General features: G+C 42.3%; 1 long non-coding RNA gene across 1 annotated transcript in view; it reads right to left on the bottom strand.

The window, feature by feature from the left end:
* LOC113480789 overlaps nucleotides 1–21,581 on the bottom strand; it is an 84,912-nt gene that overhangs the window by 6,666 nt on the left and 56,665 nt on the right. The window lies entirely within an intron of this gene.

Raw genomic sequence — 21,581 nt, 5'->3', positions numbered from 1 at the left:
AAGCACGTGAGAATGGGGGGGAAAAAAAAAAGAAAAAAAAAAAAAAGGTCTTTGGGAATAAAGACTTGGAGCTTTGCTCCTGGATAGGATGTATCCATAATGAGGTAAACAAAGGCACTGGTGTGGGTTTTTTTACTTATTGCACGGAAAACAAATTTCACAAAATAAAAACCAATTTAAGTTTCTTTTAAAAGAACTGGGAAATATTGAGGAAAGTTAATTGAAGCACATTCAAATTACAATAAACACATACAGGCACAATTATCTTCTTTTGACTAGTGTGTGGCTTAGAGATGTTTTTATCTTTTGTTTATTGCACTATTAAAAATATGGAAAGGCATCAAGAAAGGGTAGATAGCCACCATATGGAATTACATAGTTTCCCTATTTATATTTAAATAACTATCCATGAGAAATTATGCACAAATCATGCAATAATTCCCAACTGAAATGACTGTTTAGAAAATAAAAATTCTGAAGCACAATATTCTTTTCATATTAAATTGCCCATTTTCTGTACATCATATATGTTTGTACAATACCAAAAAAAAAAAAAAAGTTGCATTACAGCCCAATACAATTTGTTCACAATGCTAATGAAGATGGATAGAGGACATTGTAATATACTGTAGTAATTCATAAGCAGTGTGGGAAAACAAGACAAACAGGCTCAGAAAGCTGGAGCATAATTTTTTTTATTCCCATTTTCGGAGTGAATAGTGGTAATTTTAATAACCTGCTGGTTTGACAGATTTAATGATGCCGATTAACTTTCATTGCTTGATTCATGCCATGTCGACATTCGAGGTGAATGTATGTGCTTGCAAAGTTTCAGTGGCTGGTTTTAGGCAACTAAAGAGAAGCTCCTAACACCCTGCAGAGAATTTGGCAAGGCTGGAAGCCTTGTGTTTGGGATGCCACCCTTTACCCAAAGAAGCCCGTTTCAAGCCTGTATCTCACTTTGCAGCAGAGCCATGCCCGCTCGCTTATGGATCCAGGGTCCATCTGCCCATCAAAAGTGCCACGCTGGGATATTAACTCTGGCTTCACTTGCAGGCAGAAATACTACGTGATATCTCTGATTGCAAGTTCTGATTAACTGGGACTAGGATGAGAACGCCGAGATCGTTTTCACTTGTGATAAAGCTCAAAAGAAGAAATATTTTATCAGCAAAATATCCAGCTTTAGTTTGTACCTCAAAAAGGAAAACTATGAAATCTTTTGACATTCTAAAATGGGAGTGAAAAATTCCAAATTAGCTGATGTGTCCTTACGTGCATTATGTAAGTCAAACTTTCCTTGTCTGTCCATCTCTGATAATTCTAATAATTTTAAGTTTTGTAATTCAATATCTCCCATCCAAGTACTTAAATTAATACGTTTTAATCAGGTTTCTCTTTTCACCTCCTCTCTAATCAAAGCGAAGAGGTGAGAAGGCAGAAATCCCCACTCATTAAAATAAGCCCTTCCTCCTCTTAGGATGCAAAACTACAAGTGTGCCGGTCACACTGAGAGGCACCATTTCAGGAGGAGGCTGAAAACTGCTGCACACCCTGAAAACAGTAACCTACAAATACCTGCAGCACCTGCTTCTCTCTACATAACCACTGTGCATGACTAATGATGGCCCCATCCTTAAAAACACACACCCGACAGACAGCAGCACGCAAAGCAAAAAGTTTCTTCCAATTTCACCGGACTTTTCTCTAAAACCAGCTAAAATTTTAGCTGGATGCTCAGGCTCCAAGTGCACCTCACATCAGGTGCCACACAGCAGCCTGTCCGGCCCCCCACTTGCCCCATCTTGCTCAGCCAGATGTGACAGCTGTGCCTCCTCATTTTGGCCAGCCAGGCACTGGGGATTTCTCTCCCACCACAGTCCTGCAGGTACCCTGGAACCCCCTCCCTATCAGGGCTTCCTGATCAGCATCTTGCAGGATCATGTCTTGCAAACTGATTTACTGTATGTGTTTTATTTGTGTATGTAAGTGTGTACATATATATTTATGCACATACACACATACACACACACACACACACATATATATATATATATATATATAGGCAGAGTTCTGCTGTGGGGTTGACACAGCAATTTGTTTACTTATTTTAGGGGAAACTCTTCCAAGAAACATTCAGGTCTGTCAGAAATGGGGAAAAAGAAAAAAAAAATAAATAAAAAGGAAAGAAAAGAGTATGATCTGACTTTTATGGCTTGTTTCTTTTTAAAATTTTATTTGATCCCCCTTGATGCTGTCATGTAGGTTGAAAGGCTTGTTTGCTGCATTAACTCTACTTTGTTTCCAAAGGGTGTTTCTGGTTGGTATTTTGGGAATTACAAGGAGCCTTTAGTATGTTAACACTAGGGAAAAGTGTTTTCAGTCCAACAAAGGGTGGCCTTCATGGAGTGCTGCTGTCACACTGTTCAGGTAAAATACCTCACTGTGGTCCTAGTACTGCTGATAAAGGTGCCTGCCTCATGCTAATTCTTAGTTTTCATCCTTTCCTTGTGCTTCCAACTCTCATTCGTCTAATTCACATCCTGCCTCTCCATGTGTTCACATCAGCTTGAATGTGAAGTCACGAAAAAGCTGGAATTGTAGTTAAATTCTTGTATGAAGGGCTGCAGGTTGGGACAGTGACACCACACCAGGAGGTGGGACATGTATTCGTGTGTGCCACCAGCCAACACTGCACCCAACAGCCATCTCGTCACATGGGTGTGGGTATGTGGCATCATGTTCCTGAGAAATGTATGGAAGGATCTATGGAAAAATTAATTTTGGATCGCACCCCTATAGCTTGACACTGGCATCACCAGAGTTGTTCCCAATTTTCATCTGTAAAAATGCCTCAAAACCTTTTTTTTCCTCCCACATTTAATTAGCAGTTAGTAACAGTGTCCCTGTAACCATGGTGGTCCAAGGATATAAATGAAACAAGTTTGGCATGGAGGAATAATACCGTTTCATAGAGTGACTGATACCAGTTTTCATTTTTAAAAATTGCCATGAAACACTGTGGCATTTATTTAAAAAAATAGTACCTCAAAGGGAAAAAAAAATTGGCCACAAGCCTTCTTATTTTACGTTTGTTTTTTTTTTTTAAAAAAAAAAATCTATTTTTTAAATTTTTGTTTCATTTCATTTATATTCCAACAAAACCCAGAATCTTGGCTGCTACAGAAATAATTTACTGGGGAAAACATGTTTTGGCTGAAAACTTTGAACCAAAGTTGGGGAAGAGAACTGCCAGACTGTTGCCCAGATGTCACCATACTAAAATAATCTCATGTTTTTATCTGCCCTTAATGGCAATGAATGTCAGAGGTGGAGAAGTGAAATGTGAACAGTCCGGAGCTGTGGCACGATGACGAGTGCTGCCGTGCCGCTGACTGCCGCCTGGTGCCTAGCACTGCGTTGCTGGCACTGCCGGCTCTCTCCCGTTCCGTCTCTCTTTTCTTTCCTTCTCTGACATTCCCTGATAATGCTGATGGGGATGCTCCCTGGCACTGATGGATGCAACATCATTTGGATGCCGCTTGAACAAGTCAAAGTATGGGATATCTGCAGCCAAAGAGCATTTCATTACCTGCTCTGCTCCTCAGTCCTGTCTTCATCTTCCTGTTCTTTCGTTTCTCCTGGGGGGAACCAGTAGAGAAAAAGATATCTCACACTGCATCAGAAACCCAGTTTAGCACTCTTGGTTTATCTGGGAATGAGCCTTCGGTACTAGCACTGATGTTGTCTTTGATGATCTTTGGGCCAGGTGTGAAGGGGATTATTTTGAGACTCAGTCCTTGCTGTTGCTTCTGGTTTCTCCACTGCTTTCTGGCAAGAGAGCAGACGAGGACAATTTGGGTGGGAGATGGTAGTGTGGCACCTTCTCTTGTCCTCCACCATGGGAAGGACCCATGGCAGGGTCTGTAACATGTTGCTCTTCAGTTCTGTGCTAGATTCACACTCTAACTCAGCTTGGGGAAAGCACAGGGGAGGCAAATGGTGTTGGCATGGCGTTGGTGTTAGCATGGCATTGGCATTGACACCATGAGTTTTCAGAGTTGTATTTTTCCAGACAACTCCAGGTAAGATGTTGTTCACATCCTCTTTTGGGTTGCAGCCATCTGCCATCACTCTGGCTGTGCTTCTTTTCCCCAGAAAGAAGGTAATAAATGTGGGTGCTATTCAGGCAGTGGGGTGCAAAGGGACTTCTTCTGGCACTGCCTGGTCGACCCTTTAACCGAGAAATACATCGCAGCGAGTAGCCCCAGCATCCACACACATACCCCCCTCCATTCCAGTCCTGCTGGCATGATGCAAGCTTTGTCGGTTTCATTTAGCAATTTATTTTATTTAGCAATTACCATTTATTTCTCCCCTCCATGGTAAATTTTCTCTTTTTGTCCACGACAGTTAGGGAAGGACCTGGGTACGGTATTCCCCAAACAAAATTAAATCCACAAATCTGCCCTACGGGGCACAGAGCATCGTGTTGTCCTGTGTTTGGGCAGTGCTCAGCAGAGGGGGGCCCTGGCCTCCAAGACGGTCAATACAAATAAATAATATGAAGCCCTGGAATGACTCATTTGTCGGGAGCACACCTGCATAACCCATCCCACAGCTGTAGGGCTGGAAAGGCAAATAAAACAGCTGTAACCCAAGCCTGGAGGGTGCTGGGGATTCAGGGGAGGGAAGCGGTTCTTTCAAATCGCTGTAACCCAAGGAAGAAAATCATCTGCCTATATGCCTTTCACAGCATTTGATGACAAAATGGTTTGTGGCTTAGCCATTGTTTAAAGGCCATTCCTCAAATTCCTTGTTTACTGTCAGCAGGGTGAGTTGTGGACTCTGTGACTTTAGCTGTTAATGGGCCTAAACACTTCTGCCAACAGATTAAGCTTTGCTGAAACGTTAAGAAAATTGGCCCAAACAGAGATAGGGAGGATTCTTGTTTGGCTGTTGTTTCATTTGCATGAGAATCATTGTCTGCAGACAATAGCACTTCCATATGGTCCAAGAGCGGGCAATTGGGTGAAACTCATTCAATTTCTGTTAAATGATAGAAATTGTTTGTTTGTTTGTATGTTTGTTTCTTTGTTTGTTTCTAGAGAGAAATAAAAATGTTCATTTTCTTTCAGCTGCAAGGATGAGTAGATCAGGTGAAATCCGACCGCCGAATACCTCCAGTTCCTGATGGACTGGGAGCTAAGAAGTTGGGATGACACAGAAAGAAAACAAGAATATTAAGTCGTAAGCATGTTTGAAAAAGTTACTGACTGTGGAAGAAGAGGAATAAGCAAAATTACTCTACCTGGGGAAGGTGAAGAACAAGTTCCCTTTAAAAAAGGTGAGAGGTGGTTTTTCTATGACTTCTGCTACTGAATTTCCCAGGTGATCGATATCCTTGTGTTGTTCCCGTATAAATGCTGTCTTAACAGTTACTGTCGTTGCCTGGACTTCTCCCGGGTTCAGTGTACAGGAAAGGGTTAATTTGATGTTCAGATGACATATGTTCTTTCCATTTCCCTTTCTGTTAACAATAATAGCCTGGATCCTACAATTATTATTTGAATTATAGCAGCACCTGGAGTCATCAGCCAAGATTGCATCCCCCTTGCAGGAGGCACTGGCCAAGAAGCTGACAAGGTGTCTCTCCAGTGAGCTCCCGCCTCCCGTGGGCATGGCCATCAGAGAAGGAGCATCATGGGGATGGAGAGTGAAGGCTCGAGGCCACCATCAAGATGGGGGCACAGGAAGGAAAGGTTGCGAGCTGCCCTAAGCCCTGAAACATCTGTGATCCAAGGTGAGTGCGTTTGGCCAGGCGTGACTGCGTGCTCAAGGCCAATATCTACCACATATTGGTGCAAGGAAGGATGAACCAGCTCAGTACCTTAGAGGCTATTTTCTGTCTTTATTGCTGATTAGTGACATTAGATTAAATTCAAACACCATTCGACATTTCCTTGCTTCAGGAGATCCTGCTGTTTCCTTTATATATTTTTTCCTCTAGATCTAATACTTTTGGCCATCACTGCTGTTACTGGCAGTTACCTGTGGCTGCTTTAAATGCCACCGGATGCGAGGCGATGTTTACATTTCCCCAATTACATTGTCTTTGAACGGTTCTAAACTTGACTTTGATTAAACACGCTAATAACAAGAGAGGTTCCTTTTTTTTTTTTTTTTTTTTTTTTTTTTATGAATGTCACTTGCTTGAGTTGAAAAGACATGCTCTTAATACTCGCTTTTCATCTAAATCAAGAAAGCAACACTAAGCAAAAAAGTATTTAACTGTAGCATATAGGATTGTAAAGATGGTAATCAGGGACACTGGTAATTGAAGCTTTTGGGGGAGAACCTTTCTTCTGAATCCTTCAGTCTGTTTAATAGGATAAAATTAGCTTGAGTGGCTTGGTGTTTGAAGAGGTTATGATATAATTGGAGCTGCCTCCTGGGTTTGCTGCTGGACAAGGCGATCAGGTGGAGACATGGGAGGGCATGGGAACCTCTGAAGTACAAGACTCAGCTTCTGCCATACTAATTAGCCTAAATTAGCTATGCCAGTTTTCTGCTTGCTTTTGAATTTCCCTGATAATGCTTTTATCAGGAGTGTAAGAAAAGGAATATGAAAACGCACACAAAGTTCACTGCAGAATGGCAGAAGCAGTGGCAACTGCCGACGTAAGTCTCAGGCTTATTGCTGCAAGCTTCAAAAAAACAGGGGGAAAAAAAGATTGAATAGCATTAGGAAATAACAAATGGATATCAAGTACAACCCCTAGGGATTTACAAAGTACTATGGCTTGCGCTCTTGAACAAGAAAGTTTACAAAGCATCTGTAAGAAATTGATTATCTTGAGGATTATATACATATCATTTTGAGGCCCACCTCCTCCCCCCAAAACCCAGCTCTGCTCTTGAGTGTCTAACCCAAGGTGAAGGAGGCAGTCCTCCTCAAGGCAGAACCAGCTCAGGCATCTCGGTTTGTGCTCCATCATCCGCAAGGCCCAAGAGAAGTTATTTGTATTTTGTTAGCTGCTGCCATTTTTTTAATTTTCACTTCCGACCCCAATTAATCAACTTTAACCATGCAAAGAGATTTGCAGAGCATTCAGTATAGCTTGCACAGATCTATTTTAATTGAAAACGTGAGAGGGGGAAAGAAAATATGGAGGGTTTTTCTGTTTTTCTTTCTATCCTGGAAGGGATGGCTCCTGTTGCCAGTGGGCGAAGCAAGTCAGGAGAGGACTTCAACTTTCAAAGGCATGTTAGGATGCACTTCCACAGAGAAAGACAGCTCCATCCCTGGGGAAGACTTAAGGCTTTGACATAGGCAGAGATAGATTTTTTCTTCCCAAATAGTACCAGCTTTGGTTTGGAGAAAGCTATCTGGGGCCTTTAGATGCAGCAGGAACAGGCCTCACATCATCAGTCTGCTCTGCTAATCACCATCAGGGTCCACTGGCTCCAGGAGGCCTCCAGTCACAGGATGAGAGGGTCGAATGAGGTCCCGGGAGATCTCCTGGACAAGCTCAGTGGGTGTCATGGTTCAGGAGCTCTCAAACAGGAGTTTTCTTACATTTCCACCAGCCCTTCTTTCACCCAATGCCCTTGATTTCTCCCCATCAGTCTGCCCAAGGAGCGTTTTGCAAAGACCTGTGTGATTAGGAGAGGATCTCAACCTCATTCAAAAAGCAGAGTTTGCAAGACTCACCCAACCCTTGTCTTGGCCATGGTTTTCCACCATGGATCCTGGATCACATCACAGGTTGTTAAAGAGACTTGCCTTAACTCCATACTCAGAGCCATGATGGAGAGGGTACTGGGTAGTGAGCTGATCTGAGGGACCACGATGCGTAGGGGTGACTTGTGCTCCAGAGGACAATTTCTAGTCAAACTAGGCTTGTTTAGATACATTCTGCATCCCAGCAGAAGAAAACCAGCCAGTAAGTATTGCACTGTTACTATTCACCACTGTCTGCTTTCCATGGAAAATCAATAGGGATATCAGGATTTAAAAACTCTGTTAAGCCATTTTATTGTATTTAATTTTATTCTGTCTGGACAGATAACTGGCTGAGCTCACATTTCTAGCAACTGCTTGAGAACCAGTTTGGAAGAACCTAGGAAAATTACTTTGCTTTAACTGCCTCTTTCATTCCCACATGCAGGGGAATTGCTCTTGGGGTGCTCTCTTAGCTAGGGGCACCTGGTCCTCAGTGAAAAATACAGTTCAAATTCTAGTTTTTAGAGCAATGAATCATTCAGGGAAAGTGATTGAGTCTTGGCTTCTCCTCTTCAGACTCCCACACTCCCACAACACTTGTCCTGGCTTTTTATCAGGTGCAGACACCTGAGTGACGGAAGCCCTTCAGCTCTGGCACACACATTTTATATGTTCACTCGAGTGCCTGCACACAGACAAGTGTTCGAACAGCTTCATCTCCCATCCCTGCAGGCCCCAAGGCACAACACTGAGTATTACCTGTTCAGCTACTCCATGTGCTATACTGAGGGCTGGAGCCTGCAAATGCTCCACAGGAACAGCATTACTCTTGTGACCAAGTCCTCCCAATGCAGATCTTATATCAGTCCGCTTAGTCACTTTACACCCACAGGTTTTTCTTTTGCCTGGCTTATCAGCCCTACAACTACACAATAAATACAGTGAAATTGTTTTTTAAATCACCTCAGTCCAAAACCTGGATTTTTAACCTTCCTACTCTAAATTCTGCAAGGGAAGTATTCCCTTCTCGAAAAGTATTACGCCAAGATTAGAGCTTTGAGAGGTGAGGGGAGTAGTATTTAATTAGAGAAATAAGAACCAGGAACTCTTCCTTGTTTTCTTCTGTCAGATTTTCTCTTCCGAGCACTACCCTTGTTTGACAGAAATATATAACTGGTAGGAACCATGAGGCAAACTTCTGAATGACAGCTGAAGAAGGGACCTCAAGCTGTTGTCCTTGAAACCAGTGATGAGTTTCCCCTTGACTTCACAGGGCACAGTATCCATCGTAGTCCAACTACAGACATCTTTATTCTGCAGCCAGCTGCAGTTCCTGTTCAGAAAAGGCAGACAGTTCCCCAGAGGAGATGTGCAGCATAGAAAAAACCTTGTACAGATTAAAGGCTGGACCAAAGCCCCACCAGAGCCAGTGCGGAGCCTTTCAGCAGTCCCAGCGAAGCAAGGAGTCAATCGTCAGTGACCAGATTGACTACACTAGTGTCTGCTACAAATCTAGGAATAAATGTGGATGAACACAATTCAGGCCTGACCCAGCTTTGCACCTCTTTGAACACGGGGGGCTTTTGCTCAGAACATGGCACAAAAGGGTTTGTCCCTTCAGCCCTTCTTTGCTCTTACTCTTGTACCCAGGAGAGACAAGAGCTGCGGAGCAGGAACCAGCTTTTCAGGAGAGCTCCCCTTCTGTGTTGGCAGTGCCTCCAGCTCCTGTGACCACAGAGAATCACTTCTCCTGTGCTTCTTGCTTGTCCTTGCAATGACTCCTGCAAGCCAGATCTGCTTCTGTTCAGACCACATGACACACAATAAAGCTATAATAATTTCAGCAGGTTTTGTCTACCCTTAACCTGAACCCAAATCACCCCACAGACCTTGGCAAATGGGTCACCTGCCTGATGGGTGATCTGCAAACAGTGTACCTTTGCCTGGGATGTCCCAGGAGCATGGTGATGTCAAGTCAGGACTGTTTTTTGGGGAAAAAAAAAAGTAAAAAAAAAAAAAATCAAGGCATTTCTGGTTAAAGACACAACTACTCATTGGTAGGGAGTGTTTGAACCTGTCCTCAAGGCTAGACCATGGCTGCAGAAGGGCAGGAGAGGTGGGGCTCTGTTCTGGGGCACAGCAGCTTCCCCTCCTCCTGCCAAGATGGCTGGAGGAGATGCCTCAGGTCTCACTCTTCTCTCAACAGCCCACAAGGCGAAGCCATATGAAGTTGATTTCCGTCTTCCACCAGGTGTTTGCTGGCTCATGCCCCCATCACTCAATGTCATTGCACCCAAGACCTCTGAGAGACAGAGGTGATGCATGACCCTGCTGCTGCTGGTTTCCTGCTCCCTTCCCAGAGCAAGACGTTTCAAGCACAGTGCACTCAACCTGTTGGGTGGAGGGGAAAAAAAAAAAAAAATCCCCTCTGCTTAAACTAATTCCCCCAAGTCTCTGAGGAGAAGTAAACCACAGCAGTCCCCAAGTGTGTGCAGCATCCGAGAAGCTTTCAGCTCAGCACAGCACGAGGGAGGGCTGTCTCAGAGAGCGCCAGCAGTGAGAGTCTCCCTTTGGCTCCATCAGGCAATACGACAAACAAGTCATGTCTCTTACAAGAGGAAAAATCTATTTTAGAGCTCTCTCTTTTTCTGTGTGGGTGCTTATCTCTGGTCACTGCTGTTCACTATGTAGAGAAGTCTCTGTGGCGTGCATTTCTAAGAGGGCAAACTGTCTAAAATTAGCTGTTAGTTTAAAATAGGAGACTCTGCAGTTCTCCAGGGAGGGGCATTCATCCTCCAAAGGAAACTGTCAAGGATTGTTCAGGATTACTCTCCAGCTGTTCAGAACTGCTGCATCCTTTTAAATTATAATGTCAACATGTCGCAAATAATATGGAATGACAATGTCTAATTTCTGTCCTGTGAGGAATGAAAAGGAAGGAATATTGCTAGCATACTAGATGCATACCAGATTTAAGAGACCAGGTAACCTTTCTAGGTGGCTGTCAGAGAATAATTAGTCTAAAAATTAATGAAAATGTAATTTTCTAGCTAGTCTCTGAAATCCAGAGGGTTTACTTTATAAATTCGAGGCTAATGCTCTCCAGAATATATTGTGTTATCTCCAAGGCCAAGGGATGTAGCAGCTTCTCCACTGATTGGATTCTTTATGTTGAGTAGCTGGGATTTTTTTTTTTCCCAAAGAATATTTGTTACCAGCATCTCTGGCTTTGAGGAAGGAATTTCAGTGCCAGATTATGTAAGTACGTTAAGAGGCCAGACCGACGTCATAGTTACTGCTGACCTTCACACCCATGAGCAGCCCACATTGAGTTGATCCCCCAAAACCCCATGATTGAAATAGCTAACCTGACTACATGGGCCTACAAGTGGAAGCCATGAGGTTATAGCAGTTCATGGGCGACTTGCACCATGTACATGCATATCCCATCCAAATTTTAAAGTAGCTCACCAAGAGGAGGGAGGGTTTTAACAGACATGGGTTTTACTTGTTATTTGAGGTTATTGTAGCTCTGAGGGCTGAAGCAGACACCTACTTTGGGTTATGAGATAGCAGTGAGTTTCTGGGACTCAGCTGATGAACAGTAACACATGAAGTTGTGGTAATGTGATTGCTTTAATCAGATGCCCACATCTGGAGCTTAAATATTCTCGTAAGCTCTCAGGGTGGCTGCCTATAAAACATAAACAATGCAATACGAGCGAGAAGTGTCCCAAGGTATACATTTTAATGCTCAGATTCCATGCAGCACTGTATATTTTTCACGTTAAGTTAAAGAAGTAAATGAAACAGAAAGAATCCAGCATGTTTTACATTCCCTTGCAACAGGAAGCTATTTTGATAAAACCTACAAATGATTTAACTTTTTTTTTTTTTTTTTTGTAAACTTAATTTGAATTTAGAAAGTCTCTAAATGATAATTGAATCACAAGTCTGGATTAGGATTCTAGCAGCAACACTTGACTTGGTCAAAATCACTGTTATGAAGAGATGCAATTTTTACACAGTACTTCACATTGATTAAGTAATGTGCGAAAATGGAAAAAAAGTATTCGAATCTTAATCATAGTAATTTGCATGAAATAAAAGTCTCTGTCAAGGGAATGCACATTATAATAACTCCTGGGTGTTTTGGTTGCATCAGTGAGCAAAGAAGTTGTGTGCATTTTTTTTGTCCTGATACACAAGAATTTCCTCTATTTTTAGTGTACCTTTGATTATGCAAGAATTAAAAAATACGGTGTTGTAGCTAGTGAGAGGCCGGGAGACAAGTGGGTGTTTTAAGAGAAGACAGAGTTCACAGATGGCTGACAATGTATATACCTGAATTAAGTACAGAAATACAAACCAGTATGTTGTAAACATGGGAACTCAGTTTGAAGCTAATTAAGGCTCATTTGCTTTTGACCTGCATCAAACAGCACTAAATCAGGAAAGCAGATGCATTTTGGAAGCTACTGAACTGAAGAACCTTATCTGGAGCCCAGTGGAGTCAGCAGAGACCTTCTCACTGACTTCAGTCAATCAAGCCTTAGAAATGTTTGCGTTTATTTACACAAATTGGTCGGAAGTAGAAAGGGGTTTTAGATGCAGTCCCCGCTCCATTGCATGCACATGTCAATGCTGCTAAACGCCGTGGTGGTGTCACTGTTATCTGTGACTGAAGCAGACCCGGGAGCTAAGGCGCATTTCTCTGGGCCACTGTGACCACTGTGGAACCTGTTTTATTTTAAAGAGTTGCTATTTCAAAAATCAATGGGCATCAGCTGCTAATTACAGAAAAATCTATGCCTGGTCCCTTCAGCAGGTTTTGTATTTCTCCCACTTGCCGTGTTACCTTTGCTATGGGTTGACAGCACATCTCCATAGCAGGAAGCCACGGCCACCCCCCAGCCCCCTTTTGCATTCTTTCCAGCTTCCTCCAGGGTAGACTTTGCTACGTGAAGTTTCTGGTAACAGTCCTCACCGTACCACACTTGGCACCCCTGCCCCGACCTTGAGATTAATCTGATGATGTATTTTCTGAGAACATAAGAAAATAGAGGCAAGCTTTCTTCAGTTATTTAAAACACTTTCTGTGTGGAAGCTCATTTGTCCCAGAGAAGTGATTTTGTAGGCAGGAGGCATCTGTTCAGAATTAATATCTGGGAGCTGTGGTCCCCTTCTCCATCTTCCAATGCTCATAAAGGACAGGGACCCCCAGACGTTTGTGAACACTCAGAGTAACTGAACACTTTACCTTCCTTAGAGCTTAACAATTGGTCAAAATGCTCCTGGACAAGGAACTGAGCTTTCTAGGCACGAGTTTTTTGGCATTCCCTCTTTCATTTTTACAAGATGTGTTTATAATGGTGGACAGATTGAAAGACCCCTTTGGAGGAGGGCCCTTTTTTTGAGGCACACTGTATGAAATCCGTTGAGACCTGCAGAAGTTGCCGTGATATCACTGCGTTGTATCAGGAGGGATATTCAGTTATCCCCAGACACAATATCATCTGGATAATTGCTTCTTGCAGGGGATCGAAGCAGGTATGGGGGAAAAAAAAGTGTTGAACAACTAAGCTTGGAAAGGAAACATAGGCTGAAGTTTATCTCTTCTTGCTGAAGCTGCCAGTAAAGCTAGGTGCAGGAGGGGGGTTTGTTTGGGATTTATTCAGGGGGAGAAAGGTCCTGCTGTCTTCAGAGTGAGATGAGATCAAGTTCTGCTTGCAATGCCTCTTACATGTTGTAGTTGCAGGCCAGGAGATTTTTTTTTTTTTTTACATCAAAATAAAGGAATGGATGGGCCTGCACTTATAAGAGAGTTGGCATTCCTACAACAAGCGTGTAGGTTGATAAGGATTTTCTTTATTCTTTTCAAAAATAACCTTTCCTGTGAAATGCAAGCTCAAGAACATTATCAGTTACATAGAGAAATCACATGAAAGGCTGTATTACAATAATGAAGAAAAGGGATTCTGAGACGAGAGCAGCAGCAAAAGTACTCAGTGCCTCCTTGGCTTGAGCTGCTCCTTCTCTACACAACTGATGTTTTCAAACCTTGGGTTTTTTTGAAAATCCTGCTTGAGAGGGAAATTTAGAACACACAAGCCACCACCTTCCAGATGAGATGCTGGGATTCCATCTTGCTTTCCCCAGGGAATATCGAATACGTGAGGGCATTCTCAATGTGTGGGAGATGTGTTATAATAATGGGGGCATCTCCATTTGCGAGCTGAGAGGAATGGAAAGATGCTGTCCTGTGTTTTCCCTAATTTGAGAATGTGCCCTGTATAGGACGGTATTGATGGGGTAGCAATAGCTACTATCAAATCCCTAGCCGTGCAAACAGAGCCCTGGAGTTTTACTGAAGGGAAGTCAAACCTACCGCTCTCATAAAACATCCTATGGAAAAGGGAAGAAGGAATTCATAAGAAATAATCCTATTAATTAATGCCCAAATCCTGGTCCCTGTGCACAGCCTGCAGAAACACTGTGCAGGCGGGGGAATGGAGGCAGTGGAAGGGAAGGGGACACAACCCTCCTCCTTGGCTGGAGCAGCTTTCCCACTTCCCAGGCTGCCAGCTATGCTGTGCCCAGTGTATTCCCAGCAGCTCCCACCAAGTGCCACCCAGCACAGAGCTTTGTGGCCAGCTCCAGCTTGTCCCCACGGGAATGTGACTAGGAGCACACAAGAAATCGTGATGAGAAAATAATGATTTTTCTTCCCAAGGCAGTGATGAATGTATTTTCAGTGTCCTTACAGAGAGGAGCAGCTACAGTTTGTACTTTCCCACTGTCATATTCTCATTTTTCATTAACAGTGCTGAGTTAGCAGGACCACTGAACTGTGTCCAAGGACCTTGTGGGTGGCTTTTAAGGGCAGGTTAGACAAAGATGTGTCAGGAATAGTTAGCTAGCCCTAATCCTGCCTTAAGGCAGGAGATGGATGAGGCGGCCTCATGAAATCCCTCTGACCCTACATCATGGTGTCCTCTGGCTTTAAGCATTGAGATCCTTCCACTACAAACGGAGGGAGTTACTGTAAAGAAGAGTTTGTGGTTATTGTTACAATGACCCTTGAGATTGCTGCCATCTTGGGGTTAGTTTTTCTCAGATATATTTCAAGGGATGATCTATATGCATTAAGTCAGGAACTGTGGACCACAAAATGTTTGTATGCCTGGAATGCCCTTTGATTACCAGAGGACATTGGGTGTATCTGGGGTAGGAACAGTTCTGGGTTTGCACTATGAAATTAGACTCCTGAAGGTATTAATAGGCCCAGCAGAAATGTGATAAACTGGCTAGTTTACCACTGTACAACTGGTCCTCAAAGTCTGAAGAATGGACAAGGCTTTTAAGTGGAGACTCCTTTGCCCTGGAAATGATATCTCCTGGTGGGTCATCAAAACTCATCTCTGACCCCCGGTACAAGTCCCATTTCCAAAAACAATAGCGACCCACAGTTTCTCCCTCCAAGACCTGCAGTTTTAAAATCCGTGGCCCAGTTTCAACCAAACTGATGGAAGGACACAAGATCTCAGAGATAATCAATTCCTATAAATGTTGTGCAATTTGCCAATTGGGAATGTCCATGTTGAACTTGTGGGGAACACAAAAGGAAACTTCAGCACCAAATGTATGTGGGGACGGGACTGGGGACGTGGGGCACCAACCTGTAGGAATCCCAACTTCATTGGTTCCCAGGCTGGGAAAAGAGCTTCTTTGAATTGTTTTCCTTTAATTGCAGAAGATTTCCACAAGCCCTAATTTGTTGGCAGCTCAGAGCATCATCTTTTACCATTGTGAACCATTCCCATACAAGGAAAAGTGTGTTCCTTGGATGCCCAGCTCTGCAGTGCTGCCCTGTTAAGGAAATGTGCAAGCGTAGTAATGAGAAATGTTGGTAATACATAAATTACCCAGAGAATTTAAAGTCAGAGTGGCTATAAAACAGGAGAAATTTAGTTTCCCCATGCATAAATGTGAACATGCTGTAAGAGAAGCTGCCCTTGCATGGACATATATGTGGGGAGCAATACTTGCCCATGGCATAAAAAGCAGCAAACACAGATAGTGCCAGATGATATTTGGCTTCCCAGCATATATTTAGGAGGGCTGTGCTTCGCATTCATAGGAGCCATCTTTCTTTTTGTGCTCCATTTTCTGTTCTTATTAATCCACAGATTCCTTCCTTTGCTAAACCAGGAATCCAAGGCAGATCCCCAGAGAACTGATAGAGTCTTGGATCCCCAAGCAAATTCAAGCTGTAGTATGCTACAAGGGCAGTGTTATCCCTACAGAGTTTTTAGCAGCATGCCTTCTAACCCTGTTTAAGCAGCTGTGTTTTTAAGTGATGCAGCTACTGGTATTAAGATATTCTGAACCATCATTAGCTCTATTTACTGAGCCTTTAGATGTGTGAATCACTGCAAACATCTGGAATGAACAGGTGGAATTCAACCGCACTTACTGTACATTTCTATTTTAATGGTGTTTGGCTTCTCTTTTAATTGAACACTGATTCTTTCTGGAGACCCAAATGTTACTACAGGCATATATGAATTTAATTTAATTGGCAATGAGTTAAAAATGATTATTTCAGAGGAATTTTTGATGTTAGCTAATGAGGCATCATATTCCATACCTATTCTTGCCATTTCAGCCTGCTTCCCTGAGAAGCACAGGTTATGCCATTGCATCATCCGTCTGGCAGATTGCCCTAGAAACTTTTGACCCTCTTGGGGAGCAGGCTGAGGCCAGGGTGTGATGGAACATGGGAGCAACGGGGTAGTGGGAGATGCATAACTACTCACACATTGCCTGCCACTGAGCTGGGGTGCAACTCCAAGCACCTCATGTCGGTGCCATGTCTGGTCCATGAACCAGGCTCTGGACATAGGACTCTCATCCGTGTGCTGAAAACCAGCAGGACTGACCCAATCCTACTCCAGAACAGGGTTTTCTGGTCTGATGGCACCTCTGCTCTTGTAGCTCTTTCACCTGGTATAAAATGAGGAAGAGGAGCAATGCTGGAGCAGGTATATCCAAGCTGTCATCACCTTCATGGCCACCCCATAGATAAAGCACATCACTCCAGATCCTACCACGTTCAGGCAAGTCACTAATGAGAAGGGAAAAATTATTTTTATCTTAAATAGGAAGAGAGCAGCAACCCTCAGTCTCCTTGGGGTGAATTATTTGGGCTGCCTCCTGACCTTTGAAACATCTCCAAACACCTACAGTGTGGGAGTTGTCTTATTATACACCGCTCATCTGTGTGGGTTTTTTGGAGATAAGCCAGCCTTCAAAATACTCTCTCAGATACCTTAATTTTTACCACTTGTAATTATTTTATTTTTTATCATAATTAGCAAAACATCTGAAATCAAGAAAATTATCACAGTGTTCACACACTGTAATGGCTATTCCCCCCACTCCCCTTCCCCATGTAGGGACAACACTGGGCTACTGGGCACTATCCGACGGTGTGTACAATGGCCAAAACCTAATTCTGAGGGCAACTTTGGAGGGGAAATAAAAGAAATGTAGGCATTACACCAGTATTTTGTACTAACTCTACTATAAAATTATTTTTAAACGTGTAATGCATGCGATGAAGCAGCTGGGAGGGTGCTGTCAGCCACGCTGACAGGATATCACACACAATCTCTAGGAATCCTTTTCCCTTTTTGCAAAGCTTGCCTGCTAATATCAACCCCTCTGAGGTGCTGTGACACCAGATTAATTCATCTTTGTAAGTTACCTTCTGATCTTTGGGAGATACAAAATATTAATTGCTGATGTGATGACAAGAAGTTCAGATGCAGGGGAAAAGCGCGGATCTCTGCACCTGTTTGCTTAGTTGGATTTCCAGCGTTCAATGAAAATCACCCATATGTGCTGGAGAAAGTACAAGTTCTCTCACTACAGATAACTCACTCCAGTCATCTTTGACATTTAGAGGAAACAATTATTTCTCATTTATATTTCTTATCCTTATAACTGATTTTTTTTTTTTTAATTAAATTGCAAGGTGTGCAACTCACATAAACTGGGAGCTTATTTATTTTGTGATGGTAGATTCTTAAAATGGGTTGTGTCCTTCCAACATCACTTTTTTTTTTTTTTTCCCCCACCCCTGCACACATAGTTCGGTTACTAATTCTTGCATCAAGGTAATACCAGCCCCTGTTTGCAGTTCATTTGCCCCTCACTTCGCCCAAAGGATTGAACTGTAATGCCTCACATTGTGGTAGCAAAATAATTCACTGGTGGTCTTCAGACATGGGTCCTGCTCGGTTTCTCCTTGACCTTTACAGCCTCAAGCATCTTTCATGTCTAGTGAATATTGAATTATTTATACAAAATAAATGGCACTTCTAGGCTGGTTTGGGAGAGATCTACCTCCAAGGAAGTACTTTGGTAATCGACATGCTTGGGGAGACAGAGATTTGTGTCTTTTTGCTGCCTGAATCAGGCTGGGTATTTAAGCCTGACCTTTCCTCAGCTGTAAACACGAGGGATGCTGTCTCATGAGGAACTTCTGAAGGTCTCAGTTTCTCTCTGGAGCAAACCAGCAAAATCATTACATTCACCAAAACCATTACATAATTTTTAAAATGTGAAAAAAAGGCCAGGAGCCTGACCTCGCTGTACTGAATATTGTACAAACACGGGGCGAGAAGAAAGTTCTAGCGTCCAAGAGCGCGAGGTCTAAATAATTTCTCTGAACAGAGAGTGCTTTGGCTGCCAGGCTGATCTGAGCAGGCTCCTTTCCCACGCCGCATTCCCGCCGGGGCCCTCTCAGCATCCACACCTGCTCCCACACACAGCGGTGCCTCCCAAGCAACCTGGCCCGGGCGGTATTTTTGTGTTTGCACAAAAAAAAGGTGAGCAATTACCAGGCCACACCTCCGTACACAACTTCTCATGCCTCTAAAGTTTCTAAAACTCTGAGTATCAGGTTCCTGACACCGCTGCTGCCCAGGAGGGAGGCACAGGCGGCGGGGGCTTTGCTCCCCAGTCGGCAGAGTTGGGTTCTCCACACTATACGCTGCTTTTGGACTATCATGTTATCCATACTTCTGGTTTTACCTTCTAGCCCAGATTTTAAATAATATTTCTGTTTTAAAGAATATCTTTGTCTTTAGGGGGATTAACTTTAGTGCTTTTTGCCTGCCTTTTCAGTGCAATGCTATGTCAGGGCTTTTCTTTCTTTCTTTCTTTCTTTCTTTCTTTCTTTCTTTCTTTCTTTCTTTCTTTCTTTCTTTCTTTCTTTCTTTCTTTCTTTCTTTCTTTCTTTCCTTCTTTCTTTCTTTCCTTCTTTCTTTCTTTCCTTCTTTCCTTCTTCCCTTTTCTTTTTCTTTCTTTCTTTTATTTTTACCCATGTTTTAATGCAAACACGCGCTTCCCTAGTAATAGCAGTTGGCATCTGGTTTTCCATCTCTCTGAACCCAGCAGTGTTGCTGCTCCAAGACTCAGCTGGTTGGAAACATATAGACAGCAAACATTTACATTCAGCATGTCTAACATCATCTGGGACTTTAACCCACAACATTGGTGATGCATAGAGATAGGTATTTAGACACATCAAAGTTATTTGCTAATTGCAAACACTTCATTCTTGTTTAATGTTTCATGTGCAAGATTAGGTGGTTGATTTAATTGGTTCAGCAAAACTTATGTTTTAAGGCAAAACATTACTTAAAACATAATGTATTCTCTTATGGAAAATTCCCATAAAATTGAATAAATCAGAAGTCAGTTTGTGTTTTGTAATTCTATAGTTGGTCTGCCTACAGAATTGGATATAAAACTCCACTTTCCTGTTGGAAAGTCTACCCTTTAATAGCAATCCAGCAAGCTATTAAATCTTGTAGGATTGTTATAGACGCAAAAAGCATCGGGTAGGGTCATAATTGTCTACTACAGTATGTTTTAATTGGGTTTGTAATATATGAATGGATTTGTAACAGAAATCAATACAGAAAAGGAATAAAATGGATGTCAGGGTGAAATGTATGTAGTTCCTATACATGTATGTGCAGGACTGCATATCTACATGAATATATTGAATTTATGTGCAAATATATCTGTTCATACATGTGTCTGTGTGACACATACAATATAAACATTCACACTATGTGTTTACATGTGTATTCCTATATTTATGTTTACGTAAACCTAAAACCCGCTGGGGCAATACAGACTGCGCAGGAGGGTAATTCAGACACCTCTCAGTGACTTGTTATTTCACCAGAAAATATCCCAAATCTTTGCCAAGGTTTCCAGCACTAGCATAGCAACACTACCCAATGTACTTCCAGCGAGGAGCCCAATTTCAGATCCTGGTCTCACACGAGAGAGGACGAGCAATTTGAACCCAAAACCAGGACTCAACCATGAGCAGTGAAACCCTTAACAGCTTAACGGCCTTAAAATGTTTGGGGATCTCCATTATGATTTTTTTTTTTCCTGAAAAGCTTCAAGAAGTTTTGAACTCAGCTTGCTGCTAAAGGAACATTTTTGAAGCCCAAACCCTCTGTACTTTTGCATGTCTATATAGAAATATTAAAATGTTGAGTACATGGACCACCAAAAGTTTGTTTAGCTTGAAGTTAGAGATTTGTTTTGCTTAGAATTTAGTCTCTTGATATTTGACTGATCTCTTTGTACTGGCTTTTATCTTAATTGCTTTTTAAACTATAATTATGGTACCACATCCACATGGCTATAACAGCACTGTAGTTTAAGTTGAGCGTGTGTCTATTATAACTTCTATCTTTAAGTGTTGTTTTTTTAATTCAGACATAAAATTTACATACTGCAGCCATGAAACTTAGCAAACAAAGTCTAAGTCAGGGAGAAAATCCTTTTTTACAATATTTGAGAAAATAAAATAGTTTGCTGAATATTAAATTAGAGGGGAAAAAAAATAATTAATTTAGTTCTCTCCAATGCTGCAATTATAAAAGAGGAAATATGCTTCATTTAAATATCCAGATGCAATTTTGCATGCCATTACCCCATAAATAGAGACTCACGTGTAGGAGCATTTTAATGTGTATATACCAAAGCCATATTGACGCTGCAGACTATCATTACTCCTTAAGGAAATGTCATGGGCTTTCCTTTCTTATTTGAACGAGCTGTGAATTTATAATTCTTTCAGCCAGTTGGTTTTAATAAGGTATCACTCAGTTATTCATATTTAAACTGTTCTCTAAATACTTATTTGAAGACTAAAACACATCAATCCATTAGGCCAATAACACAGACCAGCTTTTAAAAAGTGTCCACATAGGGCTGTTAGCACCGTGTCCTACCAACCCTAAACCCCCTGCAAAAACATTTCTTCTTTTTCTTTCATTTGAGACTAACATTTGGGGGAAAGAAAAATGGAAGCCACTGTTTTGTAACATCTCTTTCTTCATGCAAACATGGGAAAATAAAATTAGGACTGTGACCGGCATGGATGAAAGAGCGAGGCAACGCGTTTCACCTGCCCACTTCATCCTTCGTTATTAATCCCGCTGGTGCATATGCCACACGATCTCTGCAGAGGTCTTGGAGTAAACTGAGGTTTATCCATCTATAGGGCTCAGAGGGGGGTTTCTTGCCACCTTACCATGTGAGAATAATGCTGTATTATGCAAAACATTGCGCAGCGTTGGGCTTGGTGTTGAGAAGGTCGTCTACATACAAGCACGGTTAATATTGCATTTCTGTGGGCGAGCGTGCTCCTGCCACAATTTTACTGAAAAAGGGAGATCTGCTCGTGTCCTCTCAGGACCCAGATCAGTTTTGAGCAAACTGAACCTATTCTTATTTTTAGTCTTCTCTCTGCACT

This window comes from Athene cunicularia (genome assembly GCF_003259725.1).
Source record: "Athene cunicularia isolate RWA chromosome 5 unlocalized genomic scaffold, athCun1 chr5_part1, whole genome shotgun sequence".
NCBI classification, from domain to species: domain Eukaryota; kingdom Metazoa; phylum Chordata; class Aves; order Strigiformes; family Strigidae; genus Athene; species Athene cunicularia.
Note: the sequence above shows the minus strand (reverse complement) of the source record. Positions and strands in the feature narration are given on the sequence as shown.